Raw genomic sequence first — 16,848 nt, 5'->3', positions numbered from 1 at the left:
GCCCCCCCCCCGCACCCCGACCCACCCCGTACCCCGACTCCCCCCCCGCCCCCCCCCCGACCCCCTCCCGCACCCCGCACCCCGACTCCCCCCCCGCCCCCCGCCCCCCCCTCCCGCACCCCGACCCCCCCCACACCCCCCCCCGCACCCCCCCCGCACCCCGACCCCCACACCCACACCCCGTACTCTCTCACTAACCGGATGTCGACGTTAATAAGTCTCTCGGTCTCTGAGGCCCGGAGCCGCGGTATGTAATTCAATGTTTCCCCGTCACTGGTTCACTGAGGCCCCGGATTGCTGGAGCTACAGCCGCGGCCTGGATTTCAGTCTCTTTCCCACCTCCTCTCCTCAGAAACTGCCAGAGTCCCGCCCCCAGACACACACACACAGACAGAGAGGCGCACAACAGCCACAACAAATTACAGCGGATTTCACATCAGGAGGACGGCCCAAATCCGGCAGTTGAAGATTTGCACCAGAGCTGCGGTTGGAGTCAAGAAGGTAAAGGGAGGAGTGTGGACAAACTCAAGGTCAAAGAGGAGGATCTTGAGACGGGTCCTGTACACAGCAAAGGATGGGTCAAGGTGGAGGGCCTCTAGGATGGAGTTCCAGAGGGTGGGCACAGAGAGGCTGAAAGCCTGACGGCCGATGGTAGCCGGGCCGGGCCGGGCCGAGGGACGAGGAACAGGCCAGTTCCCGCTGAGCGGGGGGAGCAGACGGGTTGTTAAGGTTTTAACAGGCTGCAAAGGTAGGGAGGAGCAAAACCGTGGAGGGCTTTAAAAATTATTTTGAGGATCTTTAACTTGATCCTCTGGGGAATGGGGAGCCAATGGAGCTGAGCGAGAATGGGTGATTAGTTTGGTACAGGAGACAACACCAGCTGCAGACTGAGTAATCTGCATCTTGTGGAGGGAAGAGTTGGGAGGTCTGGTAAGCAGGGAATTAGCATAGTCAAACATGGACCTGACAAATGGGTCTCGGCCTGAGGGGAGAGGTAGTGGTGGAAGCGAGCAGTGTTGTGGAGGAAGGCAGAACGGTCATGGGATGGATGTGCGATTTAAAGGATAGTTGAGCATCGAACGGTACACCAAGGTTCCATACTGGCTTCATGAAGTGGAGAGTGCATTCATGAATAGTGATGCTGTTAGCACCAGAAGGTGAGGAGATGCTGATGGAAGCCAAGCAGGAGGGCCTTGGCTCCTGCTTGGCAAAGGAGTGAAGTGTTGTGGAGGTAAGGGAAAGGTTAACGGGTCTAGGAACGGAATGTGGACTTTAAAGGAACATGAGAGCTGAACAGGACAGCGAGATCCACATTGGCTCGATGAGTTGGAATGCGCATCCATGTAATTGATGCCGTCAGTACCTGAGGTGAGAAGGCGCTAATGTGGGATCCAAGCAGGAGGGCCTCTGTCAATGTCAACGTTCAACTGGAGAAAGTTGGCTCTCATCTAGGACTTGATGTCTGACAGTCAGGACAGCAGTGGTCCTAGAATTGAGGATGAAGATAGAGGTACAGCTAGGTGTAATCCGAATATATATGGAAATTAGCCCCATGCCTGTGGATGGCATCACTGAGTGGGAATGTGTAAATATTAAAGAGAGGACCGAAAAAAAAGCCCTATGAAATGTCGCACAGGATGCTGCACGGGTGGGAAGAGAAGCTGTTGGCGAATAGTAAGTGGAGACGTTGGGATAGGTAACAACGAAACCAGACAAAGATGGAACTGAAAGGACATACGGCGGAGAAGGTTGACTGTGTCAAAGGAGGAAGAGAGTTCAAGAGGGAGGCAGATGGAGAGAATGTCATTTGAGAATTTTACCAGGGCAGTCTCTGTATTTTGAGCAGCAGAGAAACCAGAACAGAGGCGTTCATGCAGTGAGTGCAGGGAGAGGAAAGAGCATAGCTGGGAAGCTTAATCATTCCAGTATCTTGGGAGAGGAAAGTGAGGTTGGAGATAGGATGGTAGTTAAGGAACAGCGATGTGTCGACGGAAAGTTTTTTGAAGATGGAGTTGATGACAGTTTTTATGGGGGAACTGTGGGGGGTGAACAGAGAGAGGTTGATGATGTTGACAGAGAGAGGTGGACAAGGAGGTGGAGTTGGGAGGTCAGGAGAGAGGTCGGGGTGTAGTTGAGGGAGCAGGTGGCCTCATTTGGTAAATGATCGGAGGAGAGGGAGACATGGTTGAAAATGTGGAGGAAGGGTCAGGTGGAGACCAGGACTGGGGGTGGTTGGTGAAGTGGTGACGTGAGGGCAGATTTTGGAACTTAGGAAGTGCATCATCTTGTATTTGGAGTTGGAGGAGAGGGTGGGTGGAGCATGAGAAAGTGGGTGAAGGAGCTGGTTTGAGGTGGAGAAGATGAGACTGGGGGTTCTACAGCCCCCGAGATGATTCTGGAATAGAAGGACAATTTGGCTGAGGTGAGCCATTGGAGCAGCAGATTTTGGTATGAATGATCCAGGCAGAATTTGGCAGTAAACCATTAAGTTGGATTTGAGCTTGTGCAGCACAAACCTTTGACTCAAGGGAGCAGAAGTGGGTAATGTACCAGGGGTCTTGTGGGAGTAAGAAGTATTGGGATAGATGATGGGGACAAGGGTGTTTGCGATATTAGAGAAGGAATTGTGAAGGAGAGTGACCGAAGAAGGAAGGTTGTTGTGGAAAGAGAGCTAGAGGGCAGGAATACAGATACCGTGTGTGTGAGATAAAGTGTATGAGACACGTGTCAAAAGTGTGATTGAGACATTGTGTATGAGGCATACTGCGATGGTTTTCACTCCTTGTTGTACTTGCAAATTTTAGTACTAAGTGTAAAGGAAGCTGCAAGGGCCATGACAATTGGGCACCAGTCCTAAGGGTTAATTGAGTATCAGCATAGGGCTGGGGGTTTGGGAGTGTAAGAGGAGAGTCTCGCTGTCAAAAGGCAGAGCTTTGTCAGGGTTGATTATGGTTGGAGTATTGTGAGTATTTGGATCAGATGCTCAAATTAGGTTAATTAATGTATATCCACCCCGCCCCATGGGGAAGAAAGAGCACCTGGCGCTGTTCTAGATGTTTTCTCTGTTGTTGGTCACATCCAGACCAGGTGATTTCAACTGCATCTTGGAGCCAGTTGGAAGATCCAATAGGACTGACATGACATCATGTCCAAGCTTCTCCTAAAAGTGGTGATGGACACGCAGCTGCTTGACATCTTCAAGGCCCTTGCGGATGGTGCACTACAGTAGTTTACCTTTTCCAGGCCAGACGAGTCAGTTCTTTCAAATATCAATTTCCTGTTCCCCTTGAGGAACACAGTACACAGTCAGGAGTACAGATCTCGAACTGGTGTTATTTTCTGACCACCACCTCATGCTGGCTGACCTGGAAGCGTGGGAAAGCAGTGGGATGGGTAACGGGATATGGAAATTGAACGTGAAATTATTAATCCTGGAAATTGTTGAATTGCAGAAGTATATAGAGGATGTAAATCCTTGAGGAACTTCTAAGATTCGTTGGCAGAATGGTGAGACATATTAAGATAATTAAGATTTTTTTTTGTCTAGAAAGGTGTAAGATTAGCCAGAGCCCGACCAATGAACTCTCCAGACCATACTGCAGGGCCTCGCGCAACTTCAGGCTGAAGGCACAGATGTCAGGGAGGAACTTGAGGAGGTGAGCAAGCCTCGCTCTTTGCCTTCGAGGTTTCCAAGATGATTTTCTGCTCCAGAGTCCGCATGATAGCCCAAGACGAGAAGTGTTCAAGCTTCTTCCAGAAAGCACACAGCGGCAACTCTGATTTCTGGATTGAAGGATGAGAATGGCTCTGTGTGCGCGGTGCAGGACAGCATGCAGAGGACCGCCAAGTCCTTTTACGCCAACCTGTACTATGAGAAGCCGATAGAGAGCACGGCCTCCCATGATTTCCTGTCGACCCTTACCAAGGTGCTGGACGAATGGAGTAGGAAGCCCTTGGATCGCCCACTCTCTGGATGAACTGACTAAAGCAATCAAGTCCCTTCAGAAGTGATGGTCTCTTGATCTCTACCCAGCTATGGGATGAGATTGGCCTGGATCTTCTGGAAGCGTACAACAGTGTGCTTCTGGAGGGGGATCATGGCGGACTCTATGAGGAAAAGCAACATCACCTTGATGTGAGTTTTGTGCTGCTCACAGCACAGAGATAGCCCTGGTCAAAGTGACAAATGACATTCGGTACACCTGCGACCAGTGCTCTCTCTGTCTCATGTTTCTTGACCTCTCGGCCGCTTTCGATAATGTTGACCACTCTATTCTTCTCCACCGCATCTCCTCTCACCTCCACCCAATGATTCTGTTCTTGCATGGTTCCAATCCTACCTTTTCCACTGTCTGCACTTAATGGCCAGCAATGGCTTCTCTTCTAGTCCCGCACTGTCATGTATGTAGATGACACCCAACTCCATCTTGTTGCCTCCACCCTCGACTCCAGAACAGTTGATGTCCTGGCTAATTGTCTGTCTGACATCAAGTCCTGGACGAGTGCCAACTTCCTCCAACTCATTGCTGGCAAGACAGAGGCCTTTCTGCTTGGCTACCTGCAGTGCCTCACCTCAGCCGCTGACACTATCACCATTCATGGCTGCACTCTTCATCTCACCTCACCAAGCCAATCTGAAACCTCTGTGTCCTTTTAGACCCTCAGCTATCCTTCAAATCCCACATTCGTGCTGTGACCCGTTCCGCCTTTCCACACTTTCGCAACATAGCCCACCTCTGCCACTGCTTCTCACTGCAGGCCCTCGAGACCCTGAACCATGGTTTCATTACATTCCGGCTTGACTACGCCAACTGCCTGCTCACTGGACTTCCCAACTCTTCCCTCCACAAGTTGCATATTACTCAGAATTTTGTACCTCATGCCCTCTCCCACACTAGGCTCCAGGACCCAATCACCCCTGTTCTTGCCCAGCTTCACTGGCTCCCATTCCTCAGAGAATCAAGTATAAAACCCTTGTTCTTACCTTCAAGGCCCTCCACGGTCTTCTCTCCCCTATCTCTCTGAACTCCCTAACCCATATCAGCCTGTCCACTCCCTCTTCTCGGCAGACACTGGCCTGCTTTAGGTCCACCGCACTTCCCGCCCCACAATTGGAAGTCGGCATTCAGCATCTCTGACCCCACACTCTGGAACTCTACCCTGCAATCTCTCCGCCTCACCTCCTCTTGCCTGCTTCAAGTGCGTCTGACGACCTTCCTTTTCGATCGTGCCTTCCACCACCCTACCACCCCCATCTGCCCTCCTCTCCTTCTGACTCTAACTCCAAAACCCGTGGTTGTCCAGTGCCCTGGGACGTCGTTCCAATGTGAAGTGAATACAAGTGTAATCTGTTGTATGTAACCTTGAGAAAAGAGAAAGTGTAAGGGAAAAGAGAAAGTGGTGAAGAAAGTGGCAGAGAAAAGAAAGTGGGAGAGAAAAGAGAAAGTGGTAGTGAAAACAATAGCAACAAATTACACTTGTATAGCGAAAAGACGTCCCAGGGTGCTGGACACTCGGGTTTTGACCCCGGGCTGGAGATGCTGAATGCCCGACCAAAACAGGGAAAGTGGCAGAGAAAAGGGGGAAAGTGACGGAGAAAGTGGCAGAAGAGAGAGAAATTGGCGAAGGAGAGTGAGAAAGCAGCAGAGAATAATATAAAGAAAGGGAGAGAGAGCGGAAACCAATCACTGCGGGGAGGAGAGCGGAAAAGCAGCAGCAATGACAGGGGGCGGAGCTACTGTCAGGGTCAGCCCAACGCACCGGAAGTGAGAAATGATTGACATGCAGAGGCGGGACAGGAAGGAAATGAGGAATGACTGACGGGCGGGACAGGAAGTGAATAATGATTTGCATGTAATGGAGGTAAAGGGAGAGTGTGGTATTTAATGGGGAAAGTGAAACATTTTTATCTAAAAAATATTTGTCAAAATAAACCTTTTTTTAAAAAAAAACTATTGTTTTTTAGAAAACTAAGTTTTCTTTTTCCGTCGTGACACACTCCCTCCTACATATACTGTCAGAATTGGGTTCGCCTTTGGCTACAGATGAGCAACTTTTGTCCCTCATAGAATCACACAGCACAGAAGGAGGCCGTTCTGCCCATCCTGTCTGCCGGCTCTTTGAAAAGAGCCATCCAAATCCATCCCGCTCCCCCGCACTTTCCCCATAGCCCTGCAAACTTGTCCTCAAATAATTATCTACTTAAAAGTATCGGCTTCCACCAGCCTTTCAGGCAATGCATTTTAGATCCGAACAACTTGCTGTGCAAAAAAATTCTACTCACCTCCCCTCTTTTAAAAACTATTTTAAATCGGTATACTCGGGTTATCGACCCACTCACCACTGAAAATAGTTTCTCATTGTTCACCCTATCGAATCCCCTCATAATTTTGAAAACTTCTATTAAGTTTTGTCTTAATTATTTGAGGAGGACAAGTTTGCTCCAAGGAGAATAATCCTAGCTTCTCTAGTCTCTCCTGATAACTGAAGTCCCTCATTCCTGGTACCATCCTGGTAAATCTCCTTTGCATCCTCTCTAATGCCTTGACATCCTTCCTAAAGTGTGGTGCCCACAACTGAACATAGTGCTCTAACTGAGAACTAACCAGTATTTTATAAACGTTCATCATAACTTCCTGACTTTTGTATTCTATGCCCCTATTTATAAAGCTTGGTATGTCGTATGCTTTTTTTTCACAGCTTTATCTACCTGTCCTGCCACCTTCAAACATTTACATATATGAACCCCCAGGTCTCTCTGTTCCTTCACCCCCTTTAGGATTGTACCATCAGCTTATATTGCCTCTCATTCTTCCTCCCAAAATGCATCACTTTGCATTTCTCCACATTATCTGTCACCTGTCTGCCCATTTTATCAGTCTGTCTATGTACGTTTGCAGTCTGCTACTATCCTCCTCACTGTTTACTACTTTACCTAGCTTAGTATCATCTGGAAATTGTACTCCCTATACCCGAATCCAGGTCATTTATATAGATCCAAAACAGCAGTGGTCCCAATACTGACCCCTGGGGGACACCACTGCACATTTCTCTCCAGTCAGAAAAACAATCGTTAACCACCACTCCTTCAATTCTGTGGGCTTCAATTTTTCTGACAAGTCTCTCATGTAGCACTTTATCAAATGCCTTTTGAAAATTATATACAACAAGATTACATTTATATAGCGCCTTGCACGTTGGGAGGATGTCCCAAGGCACTTGACAGAGAACAGCATTCCAGATCTGAGCTGGGGTTGGGGGGGGGGTAAGGGAGGGGAGGGGAAGGGGGTGGCCGATGGCATGGTCAAAGAGGAGGGTCTTGAGGCGGGATTGAAGGAGGCTAAGGAGGGGGCAAGGCGGAGTGATTGGGGGATGGAATTCCAGAGATTGGGGGCAGAGTGGCTGAAGGCTCTCCTGCCAATGGTAGGGCGGGTGGATTGGGGGACGTGGAGCAGGCCAGAGCCGGCTGAGTGGAGGGAACGAGCGGGTTGGTAGGGGATTAGGAGGTCACAGAGGTAGGGTTGGGCGAGGCCATGGAGGGCTTTGTATGTGAGTACGAGGATCTTGAACTGGATCCTCTGAAAGATAGGGAGCCAATGGAGTCGGGCAAGAGTGGGGAGATGGGGTCATGGAGTTTGGTGCGGGAGAGGACACGGGCTGCAGTGTTCTGGATTATCTGCAGCCTATGGAGGGAGGAGTTGGGAAGCCGACAAGCAGGGCATTTGCATAGTTGAGCTTGGAGGTGATGAAGGCATGAACAAGAGTTTCAGCGGCCTGATGGGTGATGTAGTGGCAGAGTCGGGAGATGTTATGGAGGTCAGGGAAGGCAGAGTGGGTTATGGCTTGAATGTGGGGGAGAAAAGACAGTTGAGGGTCGAACAAGACACCAAGGTTCCTGACTGGCTTGGTGAGTTGAAGTGTGCAACCATGGAGGTTGATGTTGCCAAAGCCTGGGGTGCTGAGGCGCTGGCGCGAGGCAATCAGGAGGGCCTCAATCTTGTTCACATTCAACTGTAGGAAATTTGCCCTCATCCAGGACTTGATGTCCGACTGGCAGTCTGTCAGGACAGCAGTGGTCCTGGAGTTGAGGGTGGAGGCAGAAAGAGAGAGTGGGGTGTCATCCGCATACATGTGGAAGTTGACCCCATGTCTGCAGATGATGTCACCAAAGGGGAGCATGTAGATATTAAAGAGGAGAGGGCCAAGGACAGAGCCCTGGGGGACACCAGATGTGACAGTGCGGGGGCTGGAGGAGAAACCGTTAGAGGCAATGAAGTGGAGAAGGTGAGAGAGATAGGAATCGAATCGGGCAAGGGAGATCCATGAAGACTGAGTAAAGCAGAGCGGTGGTGTATGAGGATGGATTGGTCAACAGTGTCGAAGGCTGCAGTGAGTTCGAGGAGGACAAGGAGGCAGAGGGAGCTCTGATCACCGATGTTCAGAATGTCATTAGTGACTTTGACCAGAGCTGTTTCCATGCTGTGGGTCATCTGAAATTTTGATAAACTACATCAGCTGCACTACTTTCACTCGCCCTCTTCATTACTTAATCAAAGAATTCTATCAGGTTTGTTAGACATGATTTGCCTTTAACAAATTCATGTTGGCTGTCCTTTATTATCCCATATTTTTCTAAGTGAAAATTTATTTTGTCCCAGATTATAGTCTTTGGAAGTTTCCCCACTACTGACGTTAGGCTGACCGTCCTGTTCCCAGATTTATCCTTCTGCCAGTTTTTGTACAGGGGAGTAACATTTGCAACCTTCCAGGCCTTTGGCACAACCCTAGGATCCAAGGAGGTTTGAAAGATTGTGGCCAGAGCCTCCGTTATTCCCACCCTTACTTGTCTCAGTAACTTAGAATGCATCCCATCCGGACCGGGTGACTTACCTACCTTGAGCACCGACAACCATTTTAGTACCTCCTCTCGGTTTATTCTTATCTTATCCAATTTCTCTATTGGCTTTGCATCTTTCTGAAAGCTGCTTACAGATTTTCTCATCTCTCTCTCCTTCCCACAATTTGATGGTTTATAGTATACACCGAACAGAGTAACCTATCCTTTTCTGCTCCTTAACTCTAACCAAATAGATTCTGTTTTTGGACATTCTAGCACAGGGCCTCTTTCCAGGGCCATGACCGTGTCTTTAATCAATATTGCCTCCCCCCTTCCCTTTTTTCCCTTCCCTATCCCTCCTGAATACATTGTAGCCAGGAATATTCAGCCCTTTCCTATTCATATTCCTGCCCTTGTTTGTGCTAGGTCTCCTTTATTGCCAGCACATCATAAACTCCATGTAGCAACTTGAGCCTGCAGCTCACCAATCTTATTTGTCACAGTCCGTGAGTTTACTCACATGCACTTCAAGACCAACTTAGTCTTTTCTGCATTTCTCCCCCGTCTAATCCCTCCTTTTTCTGGACAACTCCTTATTACACTGCTATTCATCTCACTCAGTCCTTTATGTGACTTGTTTGTCCTCTCTAATACTACATCCTGATTCCCTTCCCCCCTCAAAATTAGTTTAAACCCTTCCCCTTCACAGCACCAGTTAACCTCCCTGCGAGGACATTGGTCCCAGCACTGTTCAGGTGTAACCCCCATCCACCTTGTACAGGTCCCACCTGCTGCAGAGCTGGTCGCAATGATCCTGTAACCTGAAGCCCTCCTTTCTGCACCATTTCTCCAGCCATGCATTCATGTGTTTGATCCTGCTGTTTTGATATTCACTCGCATGAGGCACTGGGTAGCAATCCAGAGATCACCACCTTTGAATCCTACTCTTTAGCTTTTTCCCTAAGTTCTGATACTCACCCTGTAGGATCTCAGCTCTTTTTTTCCCAATGGCATGGATTCCAACATGGACCATGGCTTCTGGATGTTCCCCTTACCCACGTAGAATGTTTTGCACCTGTTCCGTGATGTCTTCAATCCTGACACCAGGGAGGCAACATACCATGCGAGAGTCACGTCTTTGATTGCAGAAACGCCTGACTACTGATGTGAAAGAGCATTGTGTCCCCAATGTCAATTGCATTGACACTCTCCCCTGTGTCACTCTGTGCATCCATTTGCTTTTGACTCCCCTCCTCAGAGATGTCATCGACCTCACCGTTATTCAGTACAGAGAATCGGTTTGTGAGTGCCACACTCTTGGGATTGCTGCACTGCCCATCCCCTCTTCCTACAATGCTGGGTGGTCTCCCACTCATTCTCCTTCTGAACTCTCTGTGGTTGTGGGGTGACCACCTCCTGATCCATGAACTCTTCAGCCTCCTGTATGCTATGTAGTGACACCAGCCTCTCCTTGAGCTCAGAAACCAGCTCGAGTAGTTGGAAGCACTTCCTATACATGTGTTTGTCCAGGGCACCCAAAGCATTCTGGAGTTCTCACATGGCACACATTGTGTATGCAACTGGTCTCAGCTGCATATTCCCAGACATGTTTTATATTATTTCTACCTCACTCAGTTCCCTCTTCATGCTGCTGGGCTTTCTGCTCAAGAGAGCAGTGAACTGTGACTTGCACATACAAAGAAAAACAAAACCAGTGAAAAATGTAGCAACTGTTGGCCCAGCTCATGGCTTCACAGCAACAACAACAACAACAAGATTCCATTTATTGAGCGCCTTTCACGTCGGGAGGACGTCCCAAGGCGCTGTACAGTTGGGTCAGGACCCGAGCAAGGGGGAAATGATCAGAGTGAGGGGAGGGAAGGGAGGGAGCGAGGAGGGGGTAGAGAGTCGAGAGGGGAGCTGAAGGCACGGTCAAAGAGAAAAGTCTTGAGACCAGCCTTGAAGGAGGAAAGGGAGGAAGCGGCGAAGGCACTGGGGGATAGAGTTCCAGAGCCTAGGGGCTGAGAGGCTGAAGGCCCGGCCACCGCTGGTAGGGCGGTTGGGGCGGGGGATGTGGAGCAGAGCGGAGCCAGAGGAACGGAGGGTATGGGCAGGTAGGTAGGGGGATAGTAGGTTGGAGAGGTAGGAGGGAGCAAGGCCCTGAATGGCCTTGTAGGTGAGGGTGAGGATCTTGAATTCGATCCTCTAGGGGATGGGGAGCCAGTGGAGGCGAGCGAGAGTGGGTGTGATGTGGTCGCGAAGCCTGGTGCGGGACAGTACACGAGCTGCAGAGTTCTGAATGACCTGCAGCTTGTGGAGGGAGGTGCCGGGAAGGCCGGCGAGGAGAGAGTTCCCATAGTCCAGCCTTGAGGTGATAAACGTAGACCAGAGTTTCAGCAGCGTGAGGGGTGAGGTAGTGCCATAGTCTGGTGACATTCCGGAGGTGATGGAAGGCGGTGCCAGTTGTGGCGCAGATATGAGGGAGAAAGGACAGCTCAGGGTCGAACAGAACCCCGAGGTTCCTGATTGGCTTTGAGAGGTGGAGAGTGCAACAACAACAACAACAAGATTCCATTTATAAAGCGCCTTTCACGTCAGGAGGACGTCCCAAGGCGCTGCACAGTTGGGTCATGACCTGAGCAGGGGGGAAATGGTCAGGGTGAGGGAAGGGAGGGAGCGAGGAGGGGGAAATGGTCAGGGTGAGGGGAGGGAAGGGAGGGAGCGAGGAGGGGAAGAGAGTCGAGAGGGGAGCTGAAGGCACGGTCAAAGAGAAAGGTTTTGAGACCGGCCTTGAAGGAGGAAAGGGAGGAAGCAAGGCGAAGGCACTGGGGGATGGAGTTCCAGAGCCTCGGGGCTGAGAGGCTGAAGGCCCGACCACCGATGGTAGGGCGGTTGGGGCGGGGGACGTGGAGCAGACCAGAGCCAGAGGAACGGAGGGTACGGGCAGGTAGGTAGGGGGATAGTAGGTTGGAGAGGTAGGAGGGAGCAAGGCCGTGAATAGCCTTGGATGCTGATACTGTCAGCGCCTGAGGTGCGGAGGCGCTGATGCGAGCCAATCAGGAGGGCCTCAGTTTTGCGCACGTTGAGCTGGAGAAAGTTATCTCTCGTCCAGGACTCATGTCTCATCTCCTACCGTCAGTTCTTAAGGAATTTAAAATAACCTCCATTAAGACCTTGGTCTACCACCCACAGGATGTGCTATGTGCTGGTAGAACGGTTCGATGGAACCCTTAAGACGATGCTTCAGCAATTTGTAATGTTGGAAAATCAAGCCTGGAACAAGCTTTCTGTTATTCAGGGTGAAAAATCCTATTTTTTGCAATCCTGGCAGGTAGGCTCAATTGGAGGCCCATTGGAGCTGAGCGGGGGAGGGCAAGACTTCCTGGGTCTGAGGCCCCCTGCGACGGGCGGCCTTGAATGGGGACCGAGACGACTTCACATGAGCGACGCCTGGAGTGAGGCCTTAATCGACGCCTGAATAAACACCTGGAGTGAGGTCTCAATTCAACACTTGGAGTAGGGCCCCTGGCTTACAGACGAGTGAGGCCGACCAGGGCTTGAGGCCAGCACTAGGGCGGCGTCCGATGCCCCAAACGGCGTCCTGATCCAATGCGGGGACCGAGGCCCACCTACCCAAGCCATGGGGATCCAATGTGGGATTCGCCACCGTGGGATTCACCACCGTGGCCATGGCGGCCATCGCTGACTCTCCTGGTCAACAACCAACCAGAGCCCGGCTGCCGCATGATGTCACATCCGCCCGCACCTTTGAATCTCTCAGCCTGGACCCACTGGAACTATAATTGTCCTTTCTCCCCATGATGACTCCTGCCACTCGCTGACCCCTCCCCTAACCCCCCCTGCTGTTCGCTCTTAGTCTTGGCGTGCAGATTTTGGCTGCTGCCACTGACCCGAGCTGCTTCTCCATAATGCCACCCCTGTCCTTTACCCTCCATTACCCCCGCTCGGTCCTCCTCTCCCACCGCCCTCCCCGACTCCTATCCCTGCTCGACCACCCCACTGCCTCCCTGTTCCAGCCTACGAATCCTCCGTCAGGTCCGCCATATGAGTTGCCGCTGGCTGTCCAACAGCAGTCACTCTGACTGCCCTATCCCCCATTCTCGCCACAAGGCCCACCACAGGGGCCAACCTCTCCTTCACGATCGACATCCCCACCCTCCCTGTCAGTCCTACCCCTGCCCCCCTCAAACCCCACATTCTGCCACCAACTGTCGCCTCCACATTGGTCTGTAAAATGTCCACTCCCTCACCATCCTAAATCTCATCATCGATGAAAACATCGACATTCTTGCTCTCACTGAAACCTGGATCACTCCAGGCAACACCTTTCCCCTGAGGGAGGCCACACCACCTGGCTACACCTTCCATCATACCCCACGACCTAACCGCCATGGTGGCAGTGTGGCTCTCATTTCCCGGTCCCCATTCAGCCTATTCCCACACTCCTCTAGAAACTTCCCCTCCTTTGAGCACCTTACCCTTTATCACCCCTCTAACCTTTCCCTCAAAATTCTCCTCATCTATCGTCCCCCCCCCCCCCCACCCAAGCTCTCCCCCACCTTCATCCCGGACATCGACACTCTCCTATCTTCCCTCTCCTTCTGTTCTGAATGCCTCCTCATCCTAGGCGACTTCAAGCTTCACTTCACCCCTTCCTGCTCGATCTCTGTTGACTTTTCCTCCCTTATCTCCTCCCTCAATCTCTCCCTCCACATCTACTCCGCCACCCACGTTTACGGTCACCCCCTCGACCTGGTGATCACTAGGGGCCTCACCGTCTCGGACATCACCATCATTGACAAAGCAATCTCGGACCATCACTTCATCTCCCTTAACTCTTCAGTCCCTCTCCCTACCGCCACCCAACCCACCTTCCTCTGCTACTGCCCATGGAAAAAAATCTCCCTCCCCCACCCCGGCCCCTACCCATCCCGCCCTCCACACCTTTGAACTTGTCTCCCCCTCCTCTCTCATCACTACCATAACCCGTATGAAACTGACACCTGCTCCCTCGACCCATCCCTACCCCTCTCCTTACCTGCCAGCTCCACCTCCTTGCCCCTCTACTCACTGACATCATAAACTTCTCCCTGTCCTTTGGTATTGTTCCCACCCCATTAAAAAACAGCCGTCATCACTCCTATCCTTAAAAAAACCGTCCCTGGGCCCATCTCTACTCCCAAACTACCACCCCATCTCCAACCTCCCTTTCCTCTCCCAAGATCGTGGAATGAGTCGTTGCTTCTGAGCTCCACTACTTCCGCTCCCGCCTCTCCCTTCTCGAGCCCTTCGAATTGGGTTTCCGTGCCACCCACAGCGCAAAAACAGCTCTGGTCAAAGTCACAAATGACATTCTGTTCATCTGCGACCAGGACTCCCTCTGCCTCCTCGTCCTCCTTGACCTCTCTGCTGCCTTTGACTCCGTCAACCACTCTATCGGTTTCTCCTCTAGCTCCCGCACCGTCTCGTGCGGAGTTCCTCAGGGCTCTTACACCCAACTCTACCTCTCTGCCTCCACCCCTGACTCCAGGACCACTGCTGTCCTGACAGAATGTCTGGCAGACATCAAGTACTGGATGAGAGCTAACTTTCTCGTTGAACATCAACAAGACTAAGGCTCTCCTGATTGGCTCCCGTCAGCACCTCCTCACCTCAGGCACTGACAGCATTGCCATCCACGGTTGCACACTCCACCTTGCTAAGATAGTCCAGAACCTTGGTGTCTTGTTTGACCCTCAACTATCCTTTCTACCCCACATCTACACCATGAACCGCTCTGCCTTCCCCCACCTCTGCAACATCCCCCGGCTCTGGCACTCTCACACAACAGGCCGCCAAAACCCTCATACATGCTTTCATTACATTAAGGCTCGACTATGCAAACTCACTGCTTGTCGGCCTCCCCAGTTCCTCGCTCCCCAGGCTGCAGATCATCCAGAAATCTGCAGCCCGTTTCCTCTCCTGCGCTAGGCTCCGTGACCCTATCACTCCCATCCTTACCCAACTCCACTTGCTTCCCATTTCAGAGGATACAGTTTAACATCTTGTTCCTCACCTTCAAAGCCCTCTATGGTCTTGCTCCTCCCTACGTCTGTGAGCTCCTTACCCCCTACCATCCTGCTTGCTCCCTCCGGTCAGTGGACTCCGGCCTGCTTCACATCTCCCGCCTCGCTCGCCCTACTATTGGCGGGTGGACCTTCTGCCACTCTGCCCCCACCCTCTGGAACTCCACCCCCCAGCTCACCCCCTCCCTTGCCACTTTCAAGACCCATCTCAAGACCCTCCTCTTTGACCGTGCTTTTGACCTCCCTGCTTCCAGCCCGCCCTCCACGACCTCCAGCTCGGGTCCAAAACTCTTTGTCTGTCCAGCACCTTGGGACGTTCTCCCCACGTGAAAAGCGCCATACAAATGTAATTTTGTTGTTTTTGTTCGCAGGAGGTTCCACCAGCTTTGACGGACATTTCCCCTTTTGAACTCCAATCCTGGAAGATTTCCCAATATACCTGAAACTCCTAGTTTTGTTTTTTACTTGATAACATCAGAAAGGTACAACAACAACAACTTGGATTTATATAGCGCCCTCCACGCCGGACAGCGTCTCAGAGTGCTTCAATATATCTTGACTGGCCAGAGGAACAAACCTTCTGAGTCAAGAGTTGGTTCAGTGCACATACATCAACCTCATATTTAATAAGCTGTTAGCTAGCATTTTTTTAAGTTGATTAGTTATTTGTGTAATTCATTATTATTTGTTGAAATCACTTTCAACTATTTCCGAGGAATTTGGATTCTGAACGAACCATACAAATACCGTCGAGTTTTCTTAACCATTTCTTAATTCAAGCTCTCTGTTAATTTACAATATAAGAGGGATTAACACAAACATGTTCAGCCTAGGTCAAAGAGGTATTCAAATATAAACCTCTTATTGACTGAAGCTTCCCAGTTTGCATCGACTAATAGTCGATCTGGTAGCAAGAAACACTGAGCGATAAGTTCTTGCATTAGTAAGAACTGATTACAGAGGTCACCAAGTACACTGCAAGGGGGGAGTGAGCCATATCGTGGAGATACAAAATAATAATCCCTCCAAAACCAAAAACAATAATAAATTGGTCATTTTCAATCTACGACTGTTTGTGGGACATTGCTGTGCGCAATTGGCTGCTGCGTTTGCCCACAAATATACAGTCAATTCACTTTACAGTGTGATCTGTGAAGCGCTTTGGGACGTCCTCCCGACGTGAAAAGCACTATATCAAATGCAAGGATTATTATTATTATTATTCAGGGTGAACTTGTTTCCCAGTGTGTTAGCCATCCAGCTAAACAAAAGCACTTGTTTCCCAGTGTGTTAGCCACCCAGCTAAACAAAAGCAACATCTTAGAATTGCATTTATGTCTCACTTGTTCCAAGAGGTGTCAGCCTGGCTCAGTTTGTAGCACCACTCTCACCTTTGAATCAAAAGGCTGTGAGTTCAAGCCCCACTTCAGGATTTGGAACTCATAACGTGACACTCCAATGCACTGCTGGGAATATGCTGCTTTGTGGCTGGTGCCATCCTTCAGATGAAACGTTGAACTCCCCTCTGTGCCTGCTCAGGTGGATGTTAAAGAACCCATGGCAATCCTCAAAGAGAAGTGAGTTTCTCTCCCGGTGTCACCCAGATAAAATTGGTAATTCACTTCTTAGCTATTTATGGGACATTGCTGTGCACAAATTGGCCGTCAAGCTTGCCCACAAAATAAAGTCACTAATACTTGACAGTGTATCTTGTGAAACAGTTTTACACTAATGCAAAAGACACTGGATCAGATGCAAGGATTATTTCTCTGTTGAATAACTTGTGGCTGAGATCAATTTGTATCCCCTGATTTTCTCCTCTCGGCACTGGGTCTGAGATAACAGAAGACAAATCACCTGCAAATCTGCTCTGAAAGCAGTTTGACTGAATTCCCTCTATTCATGCACTTTACTTGTGGGTCATGG

At 50.4% G+C, this 16,848-nt stretch overlaps 1 protein-coding gene and 1 long non-coding RNA gene across 2 annotated transcripts in view; one reads left to right on the top strand and one right to left on the bottom strand.

Annotated features, from left to right (window-relative positions):
* Positions 1–386, bottom strand: part of LOC103186244 (synaptophysin-like protein 1) — a 31,418-nt gene extending 31,032 nt beyond the window's left edge. The window contains exon 1 of the mRNA XM_007905147.2: positions 199–386. The gene's annotated coding sequence lies outside the window, so the exon portion shown is untranslated. The remainder of the gene's footprint in view (positions 1–198) is intronic.
* Positions 387–404: 18 nt separating this feature from the next.
* Positions 405–15,975, top strand: LOC121849175. Its single transcript, XR_006085132.1, has 3 exons — positions 405–501; positions 12,168–12,327; positions 15,294–15,975. It is a non-coding gene; the product is annotated as an uncharacterized LOC121849175 (long non-coding RNA).
* The last annotated feature ends 873 nt before the right edge of the window (positions 15,976–16,848 follow it).

Source organism: Callorhinchus milii, unplaced genomic scaffold, assembly GCF_018977255.1.
Source record: "Callorhinchus milii isolate IMCB2004 unplaced genomic scaffold, IMCB_Cmil_1.0 Scaffold5, whole genome shotgun sequence".
Lineage (NCBI taxonomy): Eukaryota > Metazoa > Chordata > Chondrichthyes > Chimaeriformes > Callorhinchidae > Callorhinchus > Callorhinchus milii.
This window is presented reverse-complemented; position numbering and strand designations above follow the sequence as displayed.